At 44.4% G+C, this 7,507-nt stretch overlaps 1 pseudogene; it reads right to left on the bottom strand.

Annotated features, from left to right (window-relative positions):
- Positions 1 to 6,583: 6,583 nt before the first annotated feature.
- LOC136322465 (mitochondrial import inner membrane translocase subunit Tim9 pseudogene) lies at positions 6,584 to 6,860 on the bottom strand (annotated as a pseudogene).
- Between the last annotated feature and the right edge of the window lie 647 nt (positions 6,861 to 7,507).

Raw genomic sequence — 7,507 nt, 5'->3', positions numbered from 1 at the left:
TAATACTGATTGTAGTAATGTCCACTCACCATTTAAATAACTGTGTGATGTTATACAAAATTTATCAAATCGGCAACTTACTTAGAAATTTAAGACTTGCTTGGGACTATACTGTGGAAATTATAAGACTAATGTATTGGAGTGAAGATAATTATTATGAATAGTGTCAACCAATGGCCATTGGAGTCAACAGGAATCCCTATCCCACCTAGGGCTCCAGGCAAGCAGTGCAAACCCCTCAGCGCACCTACCCGGCACTGTGCATGGAGATGCTATCCACTGAGCCACCGTACCTCCCAGGACTCACAGGGGCTGGGGTAGCTTCTGGAGTAGCTCCAGCTTGCCTGCAGAAGCCCGAGTAGGGGTGTCCAAAAGTGGAGCATTGCCCACGTGAATACCATGGCCTGGCATTCTAGCCCCAGGAAGTAGCCATCCTGACAACTGTGACTCACTCCCTGGTGCGGTCCAGTCTGCCTGGCATGCAGAATCTAAAGGCAAATCCAGAAGAGCTTTTTACAAAACTGGAAAAAATCGAAAAGGGCTCTTTCGGTGACACGTTCAAAGACATTGACAGTCGTACTCAAAATTGGTGCCATAAAAATCATTCATCTGGAATAAATTGAAGATGAGCCAGAGGACATTAAACAAGAAAGCACAGTGCTGAGTCAGTGTGACAGTCCACATGTAACTAAATATTATGGATCCTATCTGAACAATACTAAATTGTGGATAATAAATGGAGTATCTATTATGAACTGGCCCTTCAGGAAACCATATCAGGTCTAGAGCTTCCCCATCTCTCCAGAGACATGTAAACTGAGGGGAAAGGGTACCAAATAGTATGACTTCTCCTCCCCCATTATCCCAAGCTAGTTGAATAACAGCAGAAAAGTCAAAAGGAACATTATAGCCCCTTTAGTAAAGATTTTAAGAGTTCTGTAGATGTATTGGTCCAGTGTTGTATTTGGTTGCCTTTTTGTTCCTGGGCTTTAGCATCCCTACTTCTTTTTTTTTCCTTTTTCTTCTTTTCCAAGTGAGAAGAGGGGAGATAGAGAGTCAGACTCTCACATGTGCCCCAACAGAGATCCACCCAGCAACCCCCATCTGGGGCTGATACTCTGCCCATCTTGGGCCATGCTTACAACTAAGTTATTTTTAGTGCCCAAGGTGGAGGCTCCATGGAGTCATCCTCAGCACCCGGGGCTGATGCACACAAACCAATAAAGCCATGGCTATGGAAGGAGAAAAGATAGAGAGAAGAAGGAGGGGAGGGGAGGGGTGGAAAAGCAGATGATCACTTCTCCTGTGTGCCCTGACCAGGAATCGAACCCGGGACATCCATACACTAGGTTAATGCTCTACCACTGAGCCAACCAGCCAGGGCCACCCCCCTACTTCTTGAGTGTATATGCATACTGTAGTCAAGCATTAAAGTCATGATACGTGTGTGTCTATCGTATTGTTCTCAGTAGCAGCAGCTAGCACTGGCAGTGAGGAGGAAAGTGGACAATTAACCCTTACCAAGTGTTTTGAAAAACAAAATTCAGTAAAAGAAAACAAAAAACAAACAAAAAAAAACCTGTCAACATAAGAAACATTTGAACCTGTAGAGAATTTTTATAAGCTTATTTAAACCAAAGTGACAAAAACTGCCAGGAAGCAAAATCTCCACGGATTGAGAAAGTGCTCTGGAGAATGGCAGTTTTGTACCTTGGTGTATATATCACCATCAGAGGAGCAAGCATATGAGGAATACACGAAATTCATTAGCGATAGATTAGGGAGGCAGGAGAGAGTGAAGCAGAGAGCTCTCTGGGGCTGGATAAAAAGTTAAAAGAATAGACTCGCACTTCTTTTACATGTGTGGGCATAGGACAGTTAGCAGTTAACAATGAACACGAGAACCAGAACAGTGAGGGTTCTGTGGTCTGTGCTTTGGTGCAGTGGGAGGGTTCAGAAAAAAGGAAATGACTCTGACATCCCAAAGGTTTGCCCAGATTCAAAAAGGTAAGAGACAGGCTCAGTTAAGGTAAAGACTGACCTTTGTCAGCAAAGATACTGGCCTAGGACATGACTAAAATATATCACTTGCTTTCAGCTAGAAAATTTTCATTTCAGACTATCTTATGTGGTTACTTCAGGTGCCTGAGTTTGTAAGGCTGTCATGCAGGCCTCCCTGCGCTTGTCAGGTTTAGTATGCGGCCCCTTTTTCATCCACAGAACAAAAACCCTGAAATGTATATTTGGGATTATGATAAGGCAAAGGCAACTGTGGGAATAAAACCTCAGGTATCCTGCTTTAAGTTGTAACTGCCATCCTGCAGAGATGGAGAATCAGTCTGATGGATCAGTGCACAGATATGTCTATAATGGCTTTATTATGGAAACCCTGGTGGCGGACATAAGGAATCACTGTGTACAAACTGACCAAATGATTCTGCAGATAATGTCAGGAAATGGGCGATTTCCAGGTAGTTGAGGAAGAGTGTAAAACATACATGCAGGCACGCACTGTACTCACGCTCAGTAGGGAGATCCTTGCCAGGTGACTCAGAAACAATGGGACACAGTGGGGTACCTAGCTAACAGGCACTGGCTGAAGTTCTTTTGTTTACCATGGTGAATTCAAAGTAGGCTAAGGTGAACATCCTAAGGTCTCCTTCTTGAAGCAAGTCTCTCTGTTTGAATCTCCTGGGCAGGAAAGGGGGAGCACCAAAGGATATTTCTGAGTCTTGTGTGTGTGTGTGTGTGTGACAGAGACAGAGAGAGGAACAGATAGGGACAGACAGACAGGAAAGGGGAGAGATGAGAAGCATCAATTCTTCGTTGCATCATCTTAGTTGTTCATTGATTGCTTTCTCATATGTGCCTTGACTGGGAGGACAGCAGATTGAGTGACCCCTTGCTCAAGCCAGCGACCTTAGGTCCAAGCTGGTGAGCCTTGCCCAAACTAGATGAGCCTGCGCTCAAGTGGTGACCTTGGGGTTTCAAACCTGGGTCCTCCACTTCCCAGTCCAACGCTCTATCCACTGCACCACCGCCTGGTCAGGCTCTTTCTTAGTCTTTTGTTTCTCAATAAACATCTTAAAATCAGCATCCCAAAAAGCAGCAGGATTTTGGTCCCTTCATGATAAAACTGACTCTACAAGTCATTTATGACTTTAAGTAAGTCCCTACAAATTTTAACTCTAATATTTCATTCTTTTTACTTTTTAATAGCCAAGTTTAGAATTGTAGCCTATTGTTCTCAATAATGCAAGCTATCCAAACAATCTTGGAAGATTATACATGCTGGAGTCAAAAAAAGAAAGGTTCTCATCCTTAGTGCCCTCATTGTTGGCTGTGTGATTTGGACAACTTCTCTAAGCCTTGGTTTTCTCAGCTGATAAATTAGGATACCTCACAACTTTCTCATGAGGGACTCTGGGGAAAAATAATCCTACTGTCTGAAAAGCATCCATTGTATAATGAATCAATGTCTTTCCATGTATCTAGAATGATTCTAATTATTTACCATTCTTGGGATACTTGAGAAAATAGTCAACTATAATCACTTTCTATATACACATGGTTCAGATAACACCAGGTACCAAGTGAGAAAGACTATGTGAAGACTCAATTGATTATAAATGTAACACAAATAATCAGCCTAATGTCTGGCATATGGAAGGTGCTCAGTCATATTAGTCCATTTCCCTCTCTACTGCCGGTTAGAAAGAAACTGGGCAGAGGATCTCATCAGAGGTGACAGCAGTGCCTTTCCTCATTGTGATCCTCAAGGGAAGATTTCTGGCACTCATCTGTTCCAGGATGGCAGTTCTTTTCCTGTCAGAGAGCACTTTTAAAGAAAAAGAGAGGGGTATCTACTGGTAGAGAGAGGGAAAAGCATTTTCACAGTATCTATCTCCTTTAATAAAAGGAACCAATGGAGATCACGCTGGTGGCAGTAATGGAACTGCCAGGACCTTATAGTTAGTTACTTCTTCTCCCCTGAACTAGTTTACTTGTTTCTTTCCATTTCCTGTCTGTAAGGGTCTGGATGAAGTGAGCTAAATGGAGTTTTTGTTTTGTTTTTTGTAACCTTGTATCTACAGTGCCTACCACAGAGGCAATATGCAAGATGTCTGCAGTAAATTAACGAACTAAAGTTCTCCAAGGAAAGCCAGAACCTATTAAACCAGAAGACTGTGGAGCAAACCCCTTGCCTTTCATGGAACATTCAGCCCTGAGGCACCTTAGGGAGAGAAGTTCTTCCCAGATCCAGGAGGATAAGTTCCTCACCTCTCTGAGCTGAGTGCACCCCGTGTCTGAGTTTCCTTGGGCAGGAGAGGAAAGGGGGACAAAATAGCTGCAGAACCGGTCCAGCCAGATCATATGCAAGCTGTCCACAACTCCCAGAAGGAACAGGGCGCAAGTTTTTGGACAAGAAGTTCTCTGATCTTAGGTCTCTAGGAACTTCATAAGTCCATTTTTCTCTTTTCACATCTCCTTCAGTCAAACTTGGCTAAATATCCTGCAAACCACTCAAGTAAACTATCTTTGTCTCTCCAAATGGTGTCCATGATACACCAATGCACACAGACGCGCAAACCCCAGACAGTATCGCTAGCGGTGTCTCTTTAAAGAGGAGGGCTTTTAGGAGGCAGGACACTACAATAAGAGCTTTTTCTCTGCAAGGTTCAGAGCTGTTGCTGTGGCAACTCCTGCAACCTCAGTTTGTTCTTTTTCCAGAGAGAGAGGGAGAGAGAGAGAGAGAGAGAATATCAATGATATCAATGAGTTTTGCCACGACTTCTATTCGGAGTTCTGGAGTAGTGAAAAATTAGTTTCCTACAATAACAAAGAAATAAGTCCTTTGGAAGAAGCCTGGGCCCCTCAAAGGGAGAGATATAAAATGCAAGAGAACTGCTCACTACAATCGAAGCAGGAGCCCATAGCTTTGGAGAGAAGCTCCCAGCTACAAACACCCTGGCGGAAAGAAAGCAAGCTTTGGGTCAGCCGACCCCACATTCCAGTGGAGAGACACCGTCCCTGATGGGGTGCCAGCCTCCCCCGCCTTCCTCCCTCTCCCCCTCCTCCACTTCCTCCCCATTCTAGTCCAGACAACGAGGATCTCAGATTGAACAAAGAAGAATGGTATGCCTTAAAAAAAAATCTTTTTGGTTTGCTTAACAGGCGATACGGGGGAAAAATTAATTCCAGGAAATGGCACAGTAAAAAAAGTATCATCATTTGTCTATCAATGACATGTCCCCTCTCTACTCCCCTCTCACCCCTACCCCCTGGTCAGACCAGCACCGCCGGCCACCCTAGTCCCCGCCCCCACCCCCAATTCTTTTATTATTAGTTGAATCACGTCTTGTGCCAAGCAAAAGGTCATTTCAGGTCATCTTGTAGACGAAAGGGCAGGATATAATGTATGTGAAGGTGCTGGAATTGACAAGTCAAAAGAGAGAGAGAGACAGACAGACAGACAGACAAATGAGAAGGAGGAGGAATATGAGAATCTCCAGCATTCTAACAAGAGCATGGTTATGCCACAAAGACACAAGAAATGTTTCCAAGCATGACAAGCACTGCTTCATCTGTAGCTAATTTCTTATGAAAATAAGACCGTGGCTTCTACTGTGAGCTGTCTGGAGATTTGGAGAGTAATTAAAGTTTCCAGTTGTTCTCACTCAGAACCTCATTTCTGACCCTTCCTCAGAGAGAGAAACGCTGCCCACTGCAGAAGTCCATGTTCTGGAAACAAGTGCTGAGTAAACCAGTAATCAGGGCTTTGGGGAGAAGTGTTCAACCCTGGCAGAGGGTCAGGACTTAGAGCCAGGAGGAGGTGGTGGGGCAGGGGTGGAGTGTGTGTGTGTGTGTGTGGGGGGGTGTGGTGTGATGGTGACCTTGCCTTTCTGAGTGATATTGAGGAACACCAGGTCATGCGGCCAGTCTACCTGTCCTGTTTCAATATCGAGCACAGCTCTCTTTGTTTGGTGATAAAAAAAATAAAAATAACAAGAAATTTCACATACATATTTTTTTCTACAATAATCACTAAGTATTAATGGCCTGTTTTGGGGTATTTACCAGTAATTTGAGGCAGACACAAAATGAGCAGTAATATTTGGAGGATGAGCCTGATTGAAAACCATTGCGATATATCCCCAGTCCGGTCAGAATACTATCGTACTGCACAGTTTAAACAACTGCTCAGTGATTCTTGTGTTTATTTTACCTTTAGTGACATGATGTTTTTCTGTCTCATACAGGATCGAACAGATATTTTGTTTTAACATTAACGGGCATGATCGAAGAAACAATGGTTGCTTTTTCTCAAACTGTCTAAGCTGCTGAATTTCAAGGCCTCAGCAAACGTTGCCTCTTACAATTTCCACTGAACAGGAAGAACTTCTATTTTGATTATCCCTGGTAAACAGCAGTTTGGTCTCACCAGAGCTTTCATTTGCCAAATCGTCCTGATAGACGGTTAGCAGGGTGGCTACTGCTTTCAGGGGTTCAGGTCAGATGAACCCTCATTTCAAGAGCAACAGCTGTTGGCAGTCTTCCTGAAAGACCATCCATTGAGGTTTTTCTATCGTGGTTGGCCAAGGAGTCCTGCTTTTGGCTTCCAGGGCTTCATGCTGCTGGACATGATAGTCCTGAAATCTCATGGGTATTCTTTGGATCATCTAAAAATATTTCTATAAGCTATGTGTTGAACAGGTGGTCTCCTCAGGGTTTACTTCTCTTGCTGGGAAGTCTTTAACACCATCCAAAGAGCAGATTTATGTAAGTTTATTGTCGTTTCCAAGAGACTTCTTCAACTGTTTTATCTGTTCAGATTCTGGCGTCCGTGCAGCTGTTTGCATAGGCAGCTAGTTAGGTATTAGCAAAAGAAAAGGGAGAAAAATGCCTGAGCCTGATTAAGTGGGGTAACTATAGTTTCACAGACTCTCCAGAGAACAGACGAATCGCTCCACCAAATGGATTTATGTCTGAGTGGGCAGGAAAGATCAGCTTTCCAATCACCCCAAGGAACAACTGGCCTCTTCCCCCAGATTAATGAAGGGAGGGAGAAATGGTGAGGGGAAGTCCTTCTACTGAGTGCATGAGCGCTAGGAGCAGAAGTGGCTACCACAAAGGGGAGTGAACACACCTGGAGAAAAGACTGGATAGGATACAAGCACAAAACCCCAAATATCCAGGAAAGGGACTGGAGGGGGGGGAGGCGCTGACATATCTCCAGGAAGATCCAGGAAAGAGATTGGATAGTATGAAAGAAAACCTGCTCTCACCCAAGTTCAAGGAAATACAGAGAACTTAACAAAACCCCAGGCTCTCTCATTTCAGCAGACACAGGGGTTGAAGTGCAGCCAGAGAGCAGAGACTGGGCCGCGGGAAAGGCACAGCAGCTCTGGGGCCTGGCGGTCCTGGTCCTGGTGGGTGCAGGTGCAGGCCTGCGCCCCAGAAGCTGGACTTCTCCCTCAGCAAGACAGCTGAACCGCCCAGTTGTAAC

This window comes from Saccopteryx bilineata, chromosome 2, assembly GCF_036850765.1.
Source record: "Saccopteryx bilineata isolate mSacBil1 chromosome 2, mSacBil1_pri_phased_curated, whole genome shotgun sequence".
Classification (NCBI taxonomy): Eukaryota; Metazoa; Chordata; class Mammalia; order Chiroptera; family Emballonuridae; genus Saccopteryx; species Saccopteryx bilineata.
The sequence above is the reverse complement of the archived record's forward strand: the minus strand, read 5'-3'. Positions and strand labels throughout refer to the sequence as shown.